Source organism: Pantherophis guttatus, chromosome 1 (assembly GCF_059756535.1).
Source record: "Pantherophis guttatus breed Tessera chromosome 1, ASM5975653v1, whole genome shotgun sequence".
NCBI classification, from domain to species: domain Eukaryota; kingdom Metazoa; phylum Chordata; class Lepidosauria; order Squamata; family Colubridae; genus Pantherophis; species Pantherophis guttatus.
Window position 1 is genome coordinate 155,236,501 of NC_142063.1, and position 22,312 is coordinate 155,258,812.

General features: G+C 39.1%; 1 long non-coding RNA gene across 1 annotated transcript in view; it reads right to left on the bottom strand.

Moving 5' to 3' along the window:
• Positions 1-2,215: 2,215 nt before the first annotated feature.
• Positions 2,216-22,312, bottom strand: part of LOC117674861 (uncharacterized) — a 39,726-nt gene continuing 19,629 nt past the window's right edge. Inside the window, exon 2 of the long non-coding RNA XR_004594022.3 lies at positions 2,216-2,581. This is a non-coding gene — a long non-coding RNA (uncharacterized LOC117674861). The remainder of the gene's footprint in view (positions 2,582-22,312) is intronic.

Here is a 22,312-nt window from a genome sequence, read left to right on the forward strand (position 1 = left end):
CTGTGGCCATTTTCAGTTCTTGGTTGGCAATCTTGGTTTTTACAGTATGGATAAAGGTCTAAAAAACATGGAGTGGTTATATAGTGACACATTATTTTCACTATAAATAAGACAGCATGTTAAGAAATGAAGAGAAAGGTATATTGATAAGGATGTCATTAGCTGATATCCAAGTCCTTTTAAAGTTTACAGATATTGTGACATGTTCGCATAAGATGTAAAAGTTTTATAGAAAATAAATAATAAAATAATTTAAAGATTCAGAAGTGATATTATTCTGTTTCCATTGCAAAAAAAAAAAAGGATTTTTGGAGGCCCTCCATGGTTTCAGTCACTGCTTCAAGTTGCATTTAATCGGTTTCATGAATATCCAACAGTATCATGTAAATATTTAAAGATGAAGCAATAATGCTCATTCATGTTCAAACTTTAATATTTTCTTAATGTTTTAGATGAGTACATAACTGCTATTTATATTATTAACTAAAGGCAATTCACATACATTGTTTCCATCTTAAGTGACACAGGACAATTAAGTTGGCCTCAAATATGCCATCTATATAATTTGCAATAGGTTTTCCTAGCAATCATTAATCTTTGTCATTTTCCTTCTATGCTACCCAATTTGTACTATATCAGTTGACTTTTAAGGATGGAAATACATGTTATTCCTGATACAGTATTGTCACTGAAATGGCTCTTCCATATTAACTATTCCCTTCACCCCCACTGGTAATACTTCTAATATTTCCATATTGTGACATGATAATCGCAAGTGGTTTGGTTATTCTTGCTATCACTTGCCGGGCACAATGAAACAGAATAGGATGCATGTGTAATTCTTAGACAAAAGGAAGCATGGCTCATTTTTGGAATTGGCTCTATATTGAAGCAATGCATATTTCCCCCTTAAATAATTGACAATACGTTTATCTGTGAATAAATGAAGTCACTATCAGAGCAGATACACTCTCATTACAAAATGTATTTATATATGTAAAAAAAATTATATGCCTCCCAGAATTGATTGACAGAGAGATGGGGAGGCATATAAATTTAATAAATAAATGAAAAAGCCTAGAGTACTCTGAAAGAGAACTATCTATGAAGCCTGTGGAGGAGTTAACTCTGTCTAGTGCATCATATTCCTTAGTAGGATAAGCAAACAGAGATGAAAATAGCTTCACTGTTCACTTCCATAAATGGATGAATTCATACTTTCCTCTAAGCCAATGTTTCTCAACCATGGCAACTTGAAGATGCGTAAACTTTAAACAGCTGGCTGGGGAATTCTGGGAGTTGAAGTTCACACATCTTCAAGTTGCTCATAATATAATTTTGATTTTGTTTGAGCTTGGCCTAGTGTACAAATGAGATCTTAACAAATAAGCTATGTTTTGTTTTAGCACAATGAGGCACAATTTTAAAGCACACTTTGTTGTTAGCTAATTGATTGCAGTTGTGTGAAGAGAGAAGCATAGGTATGAGAGAGGTTTTTTTGTTTGTTTGCTTAGTATTTCCAAACATATTTATGTTTTTATGAGCTGATCAAATATGTAACTTGTGGGGAAACAGCTACAGGGAAAAACAAAGCAAGGATTAGAGAAACTGTCCATGGTTATCTTTTTCATCTGCAGGATTGACTCTAGTTTGGACTCTTGTTCCTGTTTTGCTATCCCATGAGTTTTGCACATCTGTTGATTATGTTTGCTTGTTTAGGTTTCTACTCACCTCCCTCCCCCCCATCAGTTAGGGTTAGTGCAGGGGTCGGCAACCTTAAACACTCAAAGAGCCACAAAGGTCCTAACCAGAAGCCCCCATTCAATTCTGGAGCCGACCGGAAGTCTGGTTCCCCCATCATAGTCTCCTTCTAGTGCGGCATCCTTTTTTCTCTGCTGACCGGAAGTCCGGTTCCCCCACCATAGAGTCTCCTCCTAGCGTGGCATCCTTTTTCCTCTACTTGTCCTAACCGAAAGCCCTATCGATTGTGGAGCTGACCAGCAACAGGGAGCCGCAGCAGAGGGATGAAAGAGCCACATGCGGCTCCAGAGCTGCGGGTTGCTGACCCCTGGTCAGTGTTATCAGTCCATGATTGGCAGTTACATCTGTGAATAGCAAGGATATTGATCAATTTATGGACACAGCGAGCAAAAATATTTCAAACAGGAGACTTTAATGCTAGAGGCAGGTAAAAAAAAAAGCAACACAACTCCTAGTTTGTTCAATAAACCATTGTTAAAACATGCAAAAGCTTAAGTATATAACCTGTGAACTATGTTAGTAACTCTTGTAGCGTAATTCTGTATTCTTACTAAAGTATGAGGTAAAATTCTTTCTCTTCGCTTCTTTTCTTCCTATGACAGTGGATGTCCAAAACTGAAAAATTGAAGTAGAAATTTTACAAGGATGCAAAGCAAATGGCTTCCTTCAAAAGGCTTCTTCAAAACCTTCAGCTGGACAAAGGGTCGAAAAAGCAGCAGTTTGCAAGAGAAGTGTTGTGAATTGGTTTTAGCCACTCAAAAGTCAGCATCTACATTCTTCCACATTCTCAGTGGGTTGTGGCTTCTTTTCTTGTTGCAGCCTGGAACATAACAGCAGAAAAAAACAAATGCCCTAAATTCAGGTTTACTGGTGAAATGATTAAATAAGGATCATTTGTATGATTAAATGCTGAAAAGGAAAGTACTTTCCCTGTGAACCTGTAGTGCAGTTCTCATTACCCAGAAGCACCACATATTAGTTGCAGCAAATTAGCATTCAAGCACTTTCTGGAGTGGCTGCTAATCACAAGCTGTTAATTACTGTCATTAGGTTAGACTGCTGAAGAGAGCAACTGAGGAATCATTCTCATGATCTTGGTAGTGGAGAGTGATCTTCACCAATAATAAAAACACACGTCAGACATACAGAAATTGCAAATTGCCAAACTGCTGACGCGGTCAAAAAAAAAAATCCGCTGACTCTTAAGTGGGATAGTGATGGATGCATTCTTGACACAGTCTCAGTGTTCGGGCTTAGGAAATAATGAGTATCAATGTCCTAGCAAGGGAATATGCAAAGATGAAGGAGCTCTTTGTATCCTTAATTAAGGAAAATAGGAGCACAGCCTGTTCACAGATAAGTGACTGTACATAATAATCATGTATTTATGTAAGGGATTGCTATCCCATATTACTGCGGTGGCAATTAAGCTCTCAGAAAGTAGTGTTAATAAGGGATGTACTTGAATAAGGAAGCACATAATTACCCTGTAGATTAATTGGGAGGAGAAGCAAGTTTTAAAATATTTACTGTAGTAAGATTCAGTTTCTCAAACGTCTACCAGCAAAGTCTTGAGTTGCTACAGCAGGACTTGCACAGATGAAATCCTTTAGGTGGTGCATATACAGTATTATAATTTTATCATACTAGGGGCAAATTTACCTAGCAAGTGGACATTTTGAAAGCACTGGGCTTTTTTAAAGCATGGGTGCTAGGTCTGGTTACGTTCATTTTGGATGATTAATAATAATTCAGTGTTTTATGCCTGAAACACAAAATGTGTTTGATTCATTTTTATACGATGCATAGGAATGTCACAAGAAGCATCATCTTAAAATAAGCATTCTATCCCGGGTGCAGGAAAATTCACCCTCCTCCCTTTCCTCTTATAGTGTGATCCTGATGGTATTATTGTGACAGTGGTAAGAGTGGAACTAAAAATATGTAAGTACAGTGAAAGCTCATTTTAATGGATCACTTGGGGAAGGAGTGTCTGTTCCTCTCAAGTGACCATTAAATACAGAATAATGTCATTTGCGTAATGCAGTCATTACATAAATGATGGAAATCACCGCAGATGTCATTAAATTAACCTAAGTTTAAATGCCTTGTCTGGATGTTTTCAGATGCAAGGAACTTGGCTGTTGTTTAGAAGAAGGCGTGGAGGGCAGGATGACGGACTCTATCTGAAGTCTGCTAAACAGAGGTTGGTTAAATGAAAGTTTTGCCATATTTAGTTTTGTAAATCTGTACTTTCCATCTATGCTTTCCTTCTCATCTCTGAGGACCTAAAGGGTATATATTGTGTTCAATTTTATTTGGGATGTTTGTATAAGAATGCACTGTTTTTCTGTGGGTTTTTTTCCCCTCCTTAGTTCTAAGCCAGGGGTCAGCAACCTGCAGCTCTGGAGCCACATGTGGCTCTTTCACCCCTATGCTGTGGCTCCCTGTTACTCAAAATATGCGTCACAACTGCCAATGTATGACACCCACCAACACGCAATTTATTGAGTTTTTCAACCCCCGGTAGGCCAACCATGGATAAATCCTTTTTCTTTTCTTCTTCTGAAGAAGGGCTGGCTTCTTCAGAAAATGGCCACTTTAGCACTTCCGTGAAGATGGCTGACTGAAATATACACCCAGGGAGACCTCTCTGAAGGATTTTTTCCCCCTGGGCTGTAGTTCTTCAGCTATTAACTTTAAGGGACTGGCATCCCTTCAGTTTTTATGACCCACCTGGATCAGGGAAAGTCTAAGAACTTCCTCTCAAGACCTACCGATACAGCTAAAAGCCTGCAAGCGGCTTCTGAGGTTGGACTTCAAAGCCATCTGCATGCCAAAAACTGGGCGGGGGGGGAGTGGCTGCAATTTGTTTGTGGTTGAGGAAGCTGCCATTTTGAAATTAACCTTTCAAACAGACAGTAAATTGTGCCTTTCACATCTTAATCATCTTCAAGGACTATTAATCTTTTCTAAGTCAAGTTAACAGAGGCTCCCTTTAGTCACAGCTTGCTATGCCATTTTGAAGACTTGCGCCATTTTAGGGATTCCTTTTGTGCTAAATAACAAAGAACAAGGTTGCTAAGGCAAGCCAAAATAAGGAAGTGTCGTCACCATATTGGATAGCCCCAAGCCCTTGTTTCTTAAAAAACAAACAAACAAACAAACAAACAAACAAACAAACAAACAAACACGGTTGAAGTGATTTTCATTCTTTACCATTTCTTTTCCAGTCCATCTTTTTCTTTTTAATGGGCTGGTTAAGTCTGTTTCCAAAATAAACATTACAGGTAGTCCTCGATTTACAACAATTCATTTAGTGACCGTTCAAAGTTACAACAGCACTGAAAAAAGTGACTTATGACCATTTTTTACACGTATGGACCATTGCAGCATCCCCATGTTCGCGTGATTTATATTCAGATGCTTGACTACTGGTTCATATTTATGACGGTTGCAGTGTCCCAGGGTCACCTTTTATGACCTTCTGACAAGCAAAGTCAATGGGGAAGCCAGATTCACTTAATAACCATGTTACCATTTTAACAACTACCATGATTCACTTAACAAATGTGGCAAGAAAAGTTGTAAAATGGGGCAAAACTACTGAACAAATTTCTCACTTAGCAACCTAAATTCTGGGCTCAATGGCAGTTGTAAGATGGGGATGACCTGTATCAGAGACATTGAACTAGGTTGCCCCCCCAAAAAACAAACCCAAACATCTGAACAGCTTCAGTATTAGATGGAAGAAAACGTTTAGATGTCATCTATTGGATTTTTGTAGCCAAAATATGATAACCTTCACTAGGCTGCAGATACCCAACAGTGTATTAGCTTTAACTTGACCTCTGCCCTTCCCTCCCCCCCACAAAAAACTCCAAAGTTCCTTTGCCCCACAAATAAAGCTTGGAGAGGGGAAGCAAAAAATCTGTAACCCTATTCACTTTGATGATGCCACAATTTTGCTGTTCCACCCATTCTGACCTTTACTTGTCACAAATTAATATTTGAATAAAATATCAATGTGGTTTCACTGCATGAAAACGACTGATCACATTAGAAATGGAATATATGAACAAAGGATAGCAAGTCCTTCCTTGTTGTTCTGCCCCAGCTCCGGATTCCCGAGGATATTGACACACACCAATGGTCCTTATCAAATTTATTAAGTAGCAAGAATAAACCAAAGTCCGGCAAAGGTTGGCAACCAGCCCAGAAAACAAGATATGATAAGACTTTTCCAAAAATGCTCTGATGATAATTACAAGTTGTTTCCGCAAGAAACTTACTAAAGACGTGTGACTTAAATAGGCTAAGGGAGTGGCCAATTATCCTCAAGCCTTATTCTCGAGGACACCTCCTCCTCCTGAGTAGCCACTCTTGCCTTTTTGGCAGCCCTGCATGCTCAAGTATTGAGAAGAGGTTCCTCCACTTTGCTCTCTCCACTTGAAGGAGCCTCTGGAGGTTCTGAAGGCCCTGGCTGAGTCTCTGCCTCTGGCACCACATCCTCTTCAGCCTCCTTGCTGTCCGATGCGAGCGCTGGCTGCTGGCACAACACCACACCAGCCTCCTCGTTGTTGGGATCAGCCATGATCCACGCAGGCCACTGGCGGGCCACAACACTTGTGTCTCAGTTTTGTAGCATGGTAACTCCAGGGCCATTTCATTTGAAGTTGTAATACATTCCAAAGCTTTGTATAGAAAAAGACGGTGGGGTGCAGTAGTTCTATTAATGTGGGGAGCAGGGGGCTTTTTTTTTTGTAATCGAACAGGAGAAATGTGATACCACCTTCCTGTTCTCTCTGCTAAAAATATGATCTGGATTCAGCCACTGCAGATTATGAAGGCCTTTGGCGCTACTGGGTAGAAGAGGAAGCCCGAATAAACCAGCAGTTGACACTGATAGGATACAATTAAGTTAAACAACGATCCTGTTAGCAATAGATTCTATACAAGCAAAATAACTTGATGTAATAGAAGGGAAAAGGATGTTGAGATGATCCATTAGTACAGGGGTGTCAAACACAAGGCCCGTGGGCTGGATCTGGCCCACAATGTGGTCGGATCTGGCCTGCAGGGCTGGCCTGGAAAATGTAAGGGGCCGGCCGCGTCACTTCAGCCCAGTCTATCCAATGTGAAGAGGAAACATTGGGCCAACATGGCTTCGGCCCGGTCTACCTAGTGCAAAGAGGAAACAACAGTTTGGGGAGTGGCATCAAGCTGGCCACGCCCACCCAGTCAGCCACGGCCATCAAGTCAGCCACACCCACCCAATCAGCCACACCCAGTGAATGGCATCAAGCTGGCCATGTACACTCAGTTGGCCATGCCCATCCAGTCAGCCACACCCACCCAGTCAGCCATGCCCAGTGAGTGACGTCAAGCTAGCCGTGCCCACCCAGTCAGCCACACCCAGTGAGTGGCATCAAACTGGCCATGCCCACCCAGTTGGCTACACCCACCCAGTGGGCCATGCCTGCCCGGCCCCCCGAGGTCAACCACAGAGCCCTGATGCGGCCCTCAATGAAATTGAGTTTGACACCCCTGCATTAGTATAACTGGTTTCTGGAAACTGTTAGATGAATGGATTGAATTTTGATCTATTAACAACAGTAAGTAATAACTCACATCAAAACTTGATAATCATCAGTTCAGCTCTGATTATGAGGCACTGGAGAAATAGTTAATAGATCTTTGCATACATATACACTTTTTAAAATGTAAAACAAATATTTTAATTGATTAATGTATATTTATTTAAATTTTTTTACACTTAACTCTCGCCAGACTAATCATCATCGTCATCATAATATTAAGTATGTTTTTTTTTACTATTTAAAGTCGTAGAGACTATAGAAACCAGTAACTGCAAACAGAGGAGTGTCACCCCTGCAAGATGTGATATGTCAAGGCCAAAATGCCTACACTGAAATAAAGTTGACATATATACCTCCACACATGTGTAGCTATTATAAATGTGGGACAGGATATTCAATGTTAGATGAGTGTGGAAAGGGTATCAGATGTCAGCTTCAGGACCTAAAGGCATGAGAAGTGAGACAAGGTCAGAGGCTTGTCACCGAAGTCTGAGTGGCAGCTAAGCACAAGCCATAAAGGCTGATAGAAAGCATGAAGAGAACACAACCCAACTCAGCTAGTGTTTGAAAGGAACATGTTCATATTTGCTGTTAAGAACATAGCAAAGGGAAAACAAAGGATTGTTAAGAACACAAGACGATTAAATATATATTGTTAAGATACAGCTAATTCAGAGCGGTTGAGAGAAATATCTTGTTATCATCCAAGTAAATAATTCATTAAATAATCCAACCAAAGTCTAAACCAAAATCTTATAAATTTAAGAAAGATCAAAAGGACAAGTTGCTTCTTGTGGTGGGAGGTGCTGTAATCCACAGATGAAGGAAATGAATCCCTATTGGTCTTCTTGACAAATTTATTTATTTGTCTTGCTTTCTCCAAGCTGAATATTTGTAAATGTTGCTTTCTCAATATCATGCTTTACTATATATGGCCACATTCACACGGTACCATATTTGCCCAAATACTCCAAAAAAGCATTTGCCTTTCATTGTTAGAATTATCCCAAAATGTCATCTTTTTGTATAAACTGGAATCAAATGTAACATTCTGTCCTCAAATCTTTCAGAATGTCTTGCGATCTTTAATGCTTGAAAATCAAATTTTTGGAAAACTGACATCCCTCACAATCTAATCTGTCATACAATTGATGTGCTTTATACTAGAACTCTTCTTTATAGTTTTCATAAAGACCAATTGAAAATAACAAAATGCACATGCATAGTTTCTACAGTTGATTTCAGGACTTAATGTAACCATTTTCTTCTATTTCTTTAAAAGAGTAATCAGTGAATTCTATGATTTTTCTCCTAATCTTTATTTATTTTTTAAGTCCATGATTATTGCATTGCCTACAGAGTGGAGAGATAGTTTACAGAGATATCATACACAGACGAACGGTATAATTGTGTATGTGTGTGTGTGTGTGTGTGTGTGTGTGATTTCAAGTCAGTATTGATTCCTGGTGACTGCCTGGATTAATCTCTGCAGCTTTCGTGGCAAGATTTTTTTGGAAGTGGTGTGCCCTTGCCTCCTTCCTGGGGCTGAGAAAGTGAATGGGCCCAAGGTCACCCAGCAGCTCAAACCCCCCCCCCCAGTGCCTTAACCACTACTCTAAACTGGGTCTCATAGCAAGTCAAAAGACCACCAGAGAATGGAATTATAACTGAAGTAAACAAACCAGATCAAACTCTGAAATAAATTCCAGAGTGGTAGCCTAAAGTAATAGATTCCCAAACATGTTAAATGGCACTTCAATCCCAAAGAAGGACTGGTACATTGCCATTATTCCAAATCCAGCCAGTTGCAGGCTATGCCTCTTATGTTGTTAGCTTGATTATTAGGCTAATGATCTGCCAGCCTCTGAGGTCTTAATCCTTGGCAGCAGAACCAAGCAGAGACAAGCAGAAGAATGGTGCCTAGATTCTCTCTGGCTTATTGTCCTATCCTACAGAGCATATAGTTTCAAGGGAGATATCCACAGAGTGGTCAGGGAGAAGGAGTCAACAACTTAGCCCATCAAACTGACTGAGTTTGCTCTGATGAGCAATGGAGTAATGTAGGCAGGCAGGTTCCTCACAACTGGCTATCCTCCCCAAATAAACCCAGGTTTACTTTAAAAGCAGCTCTTCCTTGTATTCTAGCACCTTTTCTGGTGTGTTATCCTGAGTCATCTACACTTGGTGGACTCATTGGAGTCTCAACTCCTCATGTTTCCCACTATGTGTAGGCTTTTGAATTCAGGAGGTTCTGTTTTATTCTCAGGGCAATTCACCCGGAGAACTCTGTTATTTAGACTGCAATCCTAAATTAGAGAGGGCCAAGTGAATCTAGTGTCACTTAGCATGGAGTAGACATGTATAGCAGAGGTTCTGACCAGTTTTGGAGATCAGGTTCTGACCAGTTTTGGAGATCGAAGAACCGGTAGTAAAAATTCTGACTGGCCCCACCCCCCATCTATTCTCTGCCTCCCAAGTCCTAGCTGATCAAGAGGAAATGGGGATTTTGCAGTAATCTTCCCCTGGAATGAGGAGGGAATGGAGATTTTACAGTATCCTTCCCCTGCCACGCCCACTAAGCCACGCCCACCAAGCCATGCCATGCCACGCTCACCAAGCCATGCCCACAGAACCGGTAGTAAAAATTTTTGAAACCCACTACTGATGTACAGGATTGCATTGAAAATGTACTACTTTTCTTTGAGTATGTTCTTTGCATTGGATCCAGACTTAATTATATTTAGAAGAAATTAACTTAAATCAGATACATTATTAGTGATGAATAAATCCCATTATTTTAAAAAGATTTATGTCAAGAGCAAATTCATGAATATCCATAGATTACTTTATAGGACACATTTAACATGTTTACTGAATTACTGTACTCAATTTTCTGAGTTTGCATAAAGTTTTGAGTCTTAAATCAATGATGCTGCCTGACTTCAAATAAAGGACCTGTATACGTTTACCATTACTACTATTTTGAAATACTACTTGTATTTCAAAATATGTATGGTTAAAGTCTTGCTGTATAATACACCATATTTAATTCTGATTAGAAAGAAAAAAATTTGGATAATTTGATGTAGCAATACCAGGGGATAGTAGAATAGAAGACAAAAGATTGGAGACTATCACAAAGTATCAAGATCTGAACATTGAAATTGAAATATTATGGCATAAACTGGCTATGGTGGTGCCAGTGGTTATTGGCACACTGGGTGCCATATCAACAATCTTGGACAGTACTGAGAACATCTGCGCATTGACAAAATGTCCATCTGTGAATTACAAAAAGCCACAGTGCTTGGATCTGCACATATAATATACTACATTGATACATAGCAACATCCTAAGTTCTTGTGAAGAACTCAGTGTGCATGAAGGCCAATACCAGCTAAAGAACCACCAATTGTGATTTTACATTTTTTGTGTACGTAATATTATTTTATATTATTACAGTGAGTGGAGACTCATCAATAATATCAAAAATTAAGAACTATGGGATGTAGAGCATGAGAAACAGATGCAATCCAGATGAGTTTATTATCTAGTTGTTAATTTCTAAATCATATTAAAACCACAACCAGATCCTAAATGAATTTATTGAGAATTACTTCTGTGGAAGTTTTCCCAGCTTAATAACTTGGGATGACAGCCAGTATTTTTTTAATCTTGGTGTTCAGGCAGAATAGTACTTGGAATATAAGCATCTGAAGAAGGAAATCGTTTAATGAGACCATCCTCTGAGAATACAATTCCCTGCTATTAGTTTTTTTGTGAATTAATGAATATCTCAACTAGAAGATCCAAATCTTGCCCTTGAACTTGACTATGCAGCTCCTCCTCCATTTTAATTAACTAAATAGCTTATCTGCACTATAGTTGATCAAAGGTTACTTTAAAAGATTCTTTGAAGTGAAGCATATATGTTTTTTTATGAATGTTATCTTGTCTTGAAAACAAATAAATCACTTCAACAAATCTCTTTAAAGATTCTCCTCCCACACATTATGTGCTTATTTAAGGGGTTGAGCTTAAGTTGAAGACAAATTTAATACTCTTCCCTAAAAGCTAGCATTTAAGGTTAATAAATAACCTGAATACCATCTTGGTGGTGCCAAGAAGAATTAGGAAATATTGGCAAGATGTGGCACTTGAAATAGTTTTGATTTAGGCTTGACTCATAGGAAAAGCCATTCTTTTCCAATCATGGCATGCTAAACACACCATAGCAGCCTTCCATTAATTGCCTGATGTTGGAAACAAAGAGATCATGTTACGATTAAGCATTATCTTTGGACCAGGCTAATAAGTAACATGTATCATTCCAATGTGCCTAAAATCTGAAAATCTAGTTCATATGGTTTACATTTATTCCCTATTCAGTTTTTTTTTATTGTGATTAGGCCATTAGATAACATCTTTGTTGTATTTCCACATGAGGAGTTAATGGGTCTTTACTGGGTTTTCTTAAACTTTTTTGGCAGATCATGGTCTATCTTCTATGCACTTAAAGAATGGGAAACATAAGGTTTGCTGAAATAGAATGATATAGTTTGTAAATAAGTCATCACAGAATAAACATCACAGATACAACTTCCATATTATTTAACTATGTTGCTTATCAGGTGGGCTCGTTCCTGCATCCTATTGCTTGTTATCATGAGAGGAAAAGTAATGAGAAATCAGTTAAACAAATAGGAGACATAATACATTATTACAATATATTGTTTAATGTGATATGTGAACAGAATGATAGAAGCTTCCTTGCTCCTGAAAGCTCTAAATTCATGTTAAACTGTTTTTGATTTTTTTTTTTTTGTAAAATAAATTCTTTAACTGCAAACTTATTTTATTTAGGCCAGTGTTTCTCAACCTTGGCATCTTTAAGATGTGTGGACTTTGTGTCTATGAGATTCTCAATCACCCAGGTCATAGTTGTCCCTAAGGTGCTTTTCCAAAAATTAACCGCTTTCTTGTTTTTTTCCTTGAAAATGTTTCCCGTCGCATCCAAGAATGAACTGAATTTTAGAAGCTTCTTGGATGAGAAGGGAAACATTTTCAAGGAAGAAACCAAGAAAGCCTTTTGGAAAAGTGACTTTGGGACAACCATGACAATGTGGAGTTCATTTCCCAGAATTCCCAGCCAGCCAGGCAATTCTGGGAGTTGACATCCAGACTTCTTGATGTTGTTACGGTTAAGAAATACTGATTAAAGCATATATGTAGAAAACATAATCTTTATTATGTAAAGCTCCATTTTCCTACCAGAAGGAAGGAAAGGGCTTTCAAGATGAACCAGCCTTATCCCTTCTATCTAAGACCAGCAGTTTAAAGAGAAAAAAAATGTCATTTTTGAGTGATGGCTGTCAAACCTTTGCAGAAGGGTTGGGGCTGGGATTAGGGCGAGGTAAAAAATAACATTGTGCCAATGCAATGCAAGCTCCGCCCCTATGTATAAGCATTGTGACGTCACTAGTATACCAGAGCAGTACAGCTTGAACCATGAGAACTCAACATTGCTTTTGTCATTTTGATAAAAACAATGAGGCCTATGGTGTTTGGCTAAGTATTGTTGAAAAATATTGCCACCTCAAATACTGCTATGAAATTAGCTCTTAACGTTAGGATATTTTACCTGATGTCTTGCTAACTCACCCATTGGTTCTGGTCCTGTCTGTTAGAGCAGCTAAGATGCTTTATCTTTTTTCTGCCCCAGCTATGGACCCCAAAGAACGCAGCACACACAAGGTCCGTACAAACCTTAGTTTACTAATTAAGGACTGCTAATGAGTTTTCTTAGTAGTTGTTCGAACACAAGTACAGTTTAAATCAGTCTTTTCTGAACAATTTAACTTCATTAACAGCTGACAAGAAACCAAAGAATAATAACTCAATTCTGAAGCACAGTATTTCAGGTTAACTGTAATCTTACTGTGGTTGGCAGAATGCCCAGAAGCAATTTGCAGGCAAACTGATAAGAAAGGAGCAAGAGCCGATCAGACGTTTCTGGAATCAAGATGCAAAGGAATATGCTCCTCCTCCTGAGGAGCCACTCCTGCCTTTTGGCAGCTCTACATGCTCGTGCATCAAGAAGAGGCTCCTCCTCTTCTTCCTCTTCACTTATGGGAGCTTCTGGAGGTTCTGAAGGCCCTGGCTGAATCCCCGCCTCTGGCACCACATCTTCTCCAGCCTCCTCATTGTCTGACTCGAGTGCCAGCTGCACAGGCTGCTGGCGCATCATCACACCAGCCTCCTCGCTGTTGGAATCAGCTACTAGCTGCACAGGCTGCTGACGGGCCACAACAATCTTTGGCCCTGTAGATATTTAGGGACCAATGTCATCTGCTCCAGAGGTTGGTTTCAACAGGTTCTGGCCAGTTCTGGAGAGCCGGAAGTAGAAATTTTGAGTAGTTCAGAGAACTGGTAGTAAAAATTCTGACTGGCCCCGCCCCCATCTATTCTCTGCCTCCCGAGTCCCAGTTGATCGGGAGGAAATGGGGATTTTGCAGTAACCTTCCCCTGGAGTGGGGTGGGAATGGAGATTTTACAGTATCCTTCCCCTGCCACATCCACCAAGCCATGCCCACCAAGCCATGCCATGCCCACCAAGCCAAACCCACAGAACCAGTAGTAAAAATTTTTGAAACCCACCACTGATCTGATCCCTTTGATTTTTCTTTTGGTGGGTACCATTCATTCAGCAAGCCTGGGATTGCACAACATCAGCTGCAGTCCAAGATCACATTTCTACCAAGATTTCCCCACATCTTAATGTCCTATTGCTTGGTGTTGTGTGATTCTGTTGATCAAAACCTGTCCCTGGTTGCTGCTGAAGGAAAAACAATGGACATGCTTGCATGAATTGGGAGACAGACTAGACAGGAATTTTTCTAATGGCCAAAGTCTAATTTGGAAAGATGGCAAACCAGTTTCTAAATGGCATCATTTTAATTTGCACAATTAATATTTTGGATGGGTGGAATTTCACCGAATTACACTTGCATTATATTTTATCCTCGGTTTAAATGATGTACAGTGGCTCATTACACTGCTGTGCTAAAAGTTCTGGGGCGATGGACAATGCGTCCTGGGAACAGTAAGGCATTTTTTTCTCAGTATTTGTACTCAAATTACATTACTTATAGTCCATCATGGGAAGAACCGAAAATGGAATCGCCGGCATCATTGTGATGCTGGGACAAGTGCAGTTCTCTTCCCAATTCCATGTCACTTCTGTTATCAGCTTCATTCTGGGAGCAATTATAATGTAATTGGCTTTCAGGCAGATGATGATGGTGTTCAAATGGCTACGCTACTTCCCAAACATTAAGTGCATGGACTGATCCCAGTGCATATGCTCGGTTCCTTTCTTTCTGCTTCTGTTCAATTTTAGAGCCCAGCTGATGAGCTAATCTTCTTCACAGAGCAGACCTAAAGATGTGTCTGGTCAGTCTCATTGTTGGCAGAGTCCAGGTCCAGATGCAATCAGGAATCAGAACTAGAAACCTGATGAGACCCTTCCAGCGAATTTGGAGCAGGAGGATCATTTCCCTTATACTCATAGGCTGGTTGTTTTAAAGATGGTGCGCATGCAAAACGTGGGTTGCTTTTTGTGGCTTTGTGCTTTGTGAACCTAGACATTCTGCTTTGCATACCAGGATGAATGTCTTATAGTGTGATCCGTAGCTTTGTCAATTGTACTCAACTCAACAAATCTTGATTCATAAATAACAGCTTGGGGTGTAAACTCAGGTATTATTTTAGATCCCTAGTAATGTCATGTGCAACATGTAATTAGTATATATGTTAGGTGGCATTAACAAAGGATTATAAAGAAGGAAAAAGTTATCCTTTCTTTTTCAGCATTGGTGCCAGAGGTGGGTTTCAGCAGGTTCTGACCAGTTCTGGAGAACCAGTAGCGGGAATTTTGAGTAGTTCGGAGAACTGGTAGTAAAAATTCTGACTGGCCCCGCCCCCATCTATTCTCTGCCTCACAATTCCCAGCTGATTAGGAGGAAATGGGGATTTTGCAGTAACCTTCCCCACGAGTGGGATGGGAATGGAGATTTTACAGTATCCTTCCCCTGCCACTCCCACCAAGCCACACCCACAGAACCGGTAGTAAAATTTTTTGAAACCCACCACTGATTGGTGCCCATGAAAAGCACCCATACTCTACATGGCCAATAGGAAAAAAGGAAGATCTTTCTCTTACAGTTTTACAGTAGCATTGTGTATAGGATCTGAAACACATTGAAAGTTTCTTTGTATGGCTAAGAAATTAGTAAACAGGAAATCACTGTCTTTTAAAGTTTATATGAATATAAAATTCATACTTTGAGTATGAGTATCTTACTTTGTAGTGGATTTTCCAACAGAACTATTCACCAAACCTTTTCATTATTTCATTAACAATTCTATTATATCAGTCTTTCCTGAGATAGGCCCTCTTCAGATGTGAATACTTCAATTCCCAGAATGCTGAGCAGTTGACATGCTGGCATGCCTCCAAGGAGTTAAAATCATGCAAGAGAAGGGTGATCAAGTTAATAAGGGTTGATCTTTATTAGAAATCAAACACAAGTTCTTTAAGTAACCCTGTGTTAGTCTATGGTAACCCCAAACCATGAAGAATCTGGTGGTAGCATCTTTTCTGACTAATGGATTTCATTTAAAGGCATAAGCTTTCACCAGATGGATGGAGTGATAAAAGTGAAGTAGGCTTTGAAATGTGATGAGGGAAATGGGAAAGTAAGGATGGTTAAGCAAATGAAGTTACATGGGAGAGAGATTTCAAGAACTTCATTAATTAATAAAAGTAATGTGTTAAAAGCCCATTGTGTTCGTTAAAAACTTTTGGGACAGCCTGAAACCTTTTGATATATGTGAGTTCAGCAGTCTGTTGTTCTACGATACTGGCATAGTTCCGTTTTCTAAAATGGCAATTTTGAAATCTGTGAGTTTTCCTGGGGTATTAAAATGTTCTGATATTACTTTGTCCTTGTTTTGTGTCTTGATATCAAAGTTGCAGCCATTAATTATTTTATGCCAAATCTGACCTGTCTGTCCAGTGTAGATTTCAGAAGATTATCAGATGATGGCATATATCACAAAGGAAGAAGAGCAAGTGAAAGCACCTTTACTTTTGTATGTGAATATGCGGGGCCTGTGTTATGCTGTGTTATGTGGGACTAAAGTAGTCATCTGGGATTGTTGTAGGTCTGATTCCCATGTTATGACAATTTTTATGTTGTTTCTTGTAAGAACGAGCTTTAGAAGACAACCAGTGGCATTCTGTTATTCTGTCTCTGATGAAGTAAAGTAAAGATCGGTTTAAGCCTTTTGATCTATTTTAGTTTAAACAAGCAGAATCCTGATTTTAAATTATTTACCAGTTTCTTTATTGTATAGTGGTTCTGTATAATATTACAGTTGAGGAAATAACAACAGAAGGCTGCTCTTCAGTTTGAAGGCTCCCAAATTGGACAACAAAATAAAACTGGTTAAAATACAGACAATATAATCTTTAGCATGCTTATTCAAAATTACACTCCTATGATTTGGTTGACACTTTGTTTTATTACCCTAAACTACCCAGAGTACCTGAAGCAGGAACAAATCATACACACACATCAACAAATATGAATAAACATGAGCAAACAAAATATTTTTAAAATAATAACTGGATTCACACAACATATTAAGCCATGAATCAAGTTTACCAACTTCAACCGTAAAACATGCTAAAGAAAAATCAGACATGTTGCAGTATTATGTATGAATCCATATTGCATGCTTTAAACACTGTTACCCACCATCACACTCCACAAATATTGTGCAATCTCCCCCCCCCCAATACTTTTCTAATGAGCTTTAATCTGGTCTATATTAACTCCAGGCTACTGCAGGAAAAGGGCTGGGTATATTTGCTTAACTATGATTGTCAAATGAACCTCAACTGGGTAGCTGCACCATCAAACCTTGAACCATGATTTACAAATCACAATGGCCGAATTGACCCAATGTGTTATCAAGCAAATTAGATTATGATCACAGCAATGTATGAATTTAGCTGAGGTCAAGAGGTGTTTGGAGCAACTCCCCCCAATTAGCACCCCGCAGATGTTTTGATATCTAGATACCTGTTGTTCCCAGAAGCCAGGTATTCCAAATGTTAAAGTCCCAACACACTTGAAGCTATCAGAAGAGGAGGGTGGTTGTTCAGACTGACCCTTAGAAAATTAATCAGGTGTTACCAGGAGCACCTGCCAACTTTATGCTAGAACTAGTAGGAGCCCCTCCTCTTTAGTTAAGAATGAGCCAGGCAATCAAGCCACCACAGCCACAAAAAAGTGTGGGGCATCCTTCTCTGCAGCACAAGGCAAACGGAAGTCTTTTAGCGAGACGGTCCTTATCTCTGCAGTTGAATGCTGATGGAATGCTGATCCCTGCTTGAATTGCCTGCCAATGCAGAACCTCCTTGAAATGATTCACGGGTCTGACAGATGTCTAGTGCATCTGGATGTGTCCTTGATTATCCCAAAACTCTGGACAGCACTGTCATTCACCATTGCCCAAATTATCTCTGTATTGACTGCAGAACCCTCAGTGACAGTACTGTAATGGCTAATTACCCAGGATACCTTTGATACTTATTTTGCAACGGTCTAGAAGAATAAGCAGAGAAATAGCACAGAAGGGGAAGAGATGAAAAGCACTCCAATAAATAAAAAGAAAAGTCCAATCGTGTTTCTTTTGAGGTGGGGGTAGGAGGTAAGGGGTGGAACTGGGTTGCTGTTACAGTCTTTAAAATATATATTTACCATGTCTGCATTGGAGATCCAAGAAGCTCCTTTTAAAAGATAGATTTCCAGTGCAATAGATGATGCAGCAATAAAGATGAAAAAGTCTGACACTGATAAATTATGGACCAGACAAAGAGCTATTAAAGAAGTAACATATTTGGGATAAAAACTTAAATCAACAACCATTTGCTTATCTCATATATCAAGGGAGAGGGGAGCAATATACCGTTTCACAAACAATGGAAGAAGAATCTGAGGGGAGTGTGAAATGTGCTGTTTAAAGATTCGGATAGTAATCTGACATAGAGTTATTTATGAGTAACCTCCACTTAAGGCAACCAAGTTTACTTCAGAGAAAGAACATATAAAATTCTATTATAAAACCAAGGAAAAATCTCAAGCCCAGGAATGTCCTTTTTTCTCTCACACATTGATACAAATTAGGGCCTTTTGACAAATGTAGTTTTAATAAAGCAGATATGTATTAGGAAGAAAGGTGAGGAGAGACCAAGTCTCATTTTGACTTTTAGTGAAGATGATGAGTTCCCAGGAGAGCCAATGAGGCAGAGTTAAAGGCAGTCTTTTACACAAAGCATACCGCAATTTGCCACTTCCTGTCCATGTTCGGGTGTCATCCCTGCCTTAATTACCGAGAGTAACAAAGCAGCTCCCTATTACGCCAAACTTCCACTATCTTCATTTATCAGCTACCAGAAAAGCACAAATTTTCCTATCCTATCCCAGGACGACTCACAAAAGATGCTTAGGCCCCTGAATGTGGTTTAATTGAGCCTTTTAAACTGTTGCTATGATGGAGGAAAACAGAGAATGAAGTAGGAAGACAAGGGGCTTTTTCAGGAAAATAGTCCATAAGGACAACTGGAAGAAAAATGCCTATTTGATTAGTGCTAAGAGGCACTCTGGAATTTGAAGATTTGTAGTGTAATCCTGTGTTTTATCTATTCAAGTCTATGAGTCTTGGCTGGTTTATGCAGTGTTCTGAATTTTGTAGAAAGCAGCTTAAATCTAGCAGGATTCTCGCTGCAGAGGTGCTGCTGTAGGCAAATAGCTAGACATTTAAACATGATGGTGCTAGGAAGGAGAAGAAGAAAAAGAGCATATGCCATGCTTTCCCATTCACATATTTTATATTTGAGTCTTAATGTTCCTATAAGGCAATTTTATATACTATATTTCTATTCTGAATGCCTCAAACCTGAAAGTAATCACTTCAAGACATGAATGCATACACATCTACCTATCACACTGCTCTTTTTAAGGATAAATAATATTCTGAAAAGAACAGAAAAAGCAAGCAAAGAAAAAAAAACACAGCTAAATCCACTATACACCAGCAACCCTCATTATTTCTTGCAAATCATCCTTCCTTTGATCAAGTCCATATACCACTTTATAACATTGCCTTCCAAGCTGTTTAATCTTCTTATCAATTCATTCCAGCCATTTCTTGGTTTTCTCTTCATTTGTGACTCATTATTATTCCATCAGGCTTTGTTTAATGATTTATTTTCATTCATTCTCTATATATGCCCTCAAAGAAGTTTCATTTTTTTTAGCGTTAGTCACTGATTTTACTGGTATTCTTTCATTCTTGACCTTGTTGCTTGTTACCATATATACCTCTTATGTACCTCATTCCCACATTTACCTCTTATGTACCTCATTCCCACATTTATGTGTCTCTTGATTTATATATCTCTTCCCTTAGAACATATCACTACCCGCTATCTTTCCATCAGCATTTGCATATCTTGAAGTGTTTCCATCCCTGTTCCTGTCTTTAGTTTTTAAAAAATTGCCATGGTGCACAAATTAATCTATTCATTCTAGTTTTTCATTAGAAAAACTTGCAATTCTTCACTCCATTTTTCCTGTGACAATTTTCCTGGTTTTGAAACATCTAATTTTCAGACCTTTGTTGCATCATACAATCTACCTAACATTCACTGCAAATTGTCAGATTCTCAGACAACATTGAATTGTCTGTATATTAACTCCCCCAGCCTTCTAACAGTAGTACAGGTAAAGAGTACAATGAAATGGGGTGGGATGGGATGGGATGGAATGGAATGGAATGGAATAGAATAGAATAGAATAGAATAGAATAGAATAGAATAGAATAGAATAGAATAGAATAGAATAGAATAGAATAGAATAGACTTTATTGGCCAAGTGTGATTAGACACACAAGGAATTTGTCTCCTTGTATACTATATATTTTTTTATTGGGATGTGGTGGCTCAGTGGCTTAGATGCTGAGCTTGTCGATTGAAGGGTTGGCAGTTCAGTGGTTCGAATCCCTAGTGCCATGTAATGGGGTGAGCTCCCATTACTTGTCCCAGCTTCTGCCAACCTAGCAGTTTGAAAGCAGATAAAAAATGCAAGTAGAAAAATAGGGACCACCTTTGGTGGGAAGGTAACAGTGTTCCGTGCGCCTTTGGCAGTTAGTCATGCCAGCCACATGACCATGGAGATGTATTTGGACAGCGCTGGCTCTTTGGCTTTGAAACGGAGTGAGCACCGCCCCCTAGAGTTGGGAACGACTAGCACATATGTGATAAAAGCTGGATCTAGCCCAATAACTCAAAGACAGACTTCGTTTCTTTTCTGTAACTTTATTATAGGTTTAATGGTACTGGAGGTCACTGACCTTGTACCTTTCTCTTTCAGGTATACATCTGGAATACCCTGTGGACCACGTGGTCGGAGCTTTTATACCCAGGAGGAGGGGCAAAGAGGTAAGGAGTGGTTACAGGGGTTATGGGATATGTGGTCAGTTAACCCTTGCAGGTCCGGGTGATCAGGGAGATGTAGTAGTTAGACATTTACCATGACAATATGTTCAAGGGGAATCTTTACTTTTACCTATACTATATATTTATATATTTATTAGTTATTTGATCAGAAATACTTTATACAACATCACTCATCCATGTCTTTTGCCCTGCTCAGTGCTGAAACATTTGTTAACTTTCCATTTATTCTCACACATGCTTTCCATGCTCTTCCACTCTTATCACATTCAACCATCAAACTTTAATTCTGTGTTGATGCAAAAAATTCTACACATCTGTTCACTTCTTGATATGCTTTCTCTAAATCAACAAACATTTAGTACATTTTCTTTTACACATGAATTTAAGAGGAAAAATCTGGCCTGCACACATATCACCCAGCATAAATTCATTTCCCTCCTTGTTTGAAACACTCACATTAATGATAGGAAATCATGACTTAAAAGCAATTGTATAGTTTTCAGAATGACTGAATAACTACATGCCTAAAAGATAATATACAAAACAGACAAGATGGTTCTTACAGAATTGAGAAATGCTATGCGATACCATTAGCCATCAAATTGCTAGGCAAATGGTGACTTGAAGTTCAGCCACAGTTTTCTCTTTTCCTGAAATAAATGAAGTTTTGATTGGTCTAAATTGTTTCACTGATACCTTTCAAATATGAGTAAGGATTATTCCTCATTGCCTGTGGTGGTACAATGGTTAGAATGCAGTATTACAGATTAACTCTGCCCACTGCCAGGAATTAAATTCTGACCCATCCTTCCATCCTTCCGGGGTCAGTAAACTGAGGACCCAGATTGTTGGGGGCGATATTCTGACTCTGTAAATTGCTTTGGGAGAGCTGTAAAGCACTGTGAAGTGGTACTGTACATAAGTCTAAGTGCTATTGCTATTTTATGCGCATTCTTCTAGTTCTTCAGTCATCATCATCACCACCACCACCATCAGTTTCTCCTGATGGCCAAGATCTATTCTACTTCAGTAAGAAGACCAGGGAGTGAGGAGCTATTATTGCTGTTTTTTTATTGCAAAAGTTTTACAATTACATTTTCACCCCTTTTTTCACCCCCCCACCTCCCTCCCCAAACTTCCCATCCACCCTAACCCTCCCTAGCCCTCCCCCCCCAGACTTCCCTATTACATACTCATAACTAATAGCACTAATATATAAACCTGAACCCATCCCTCCCCCTATATGATTTTTCCTCTTTGTCTCTTTACATTAAAATATTTCTGATACATTATTTTCAAATAAAAGCTATTTGATACTTTCTAGTTTGGTATTTGTTCTGAACATATTCTATCCACCTTTTCC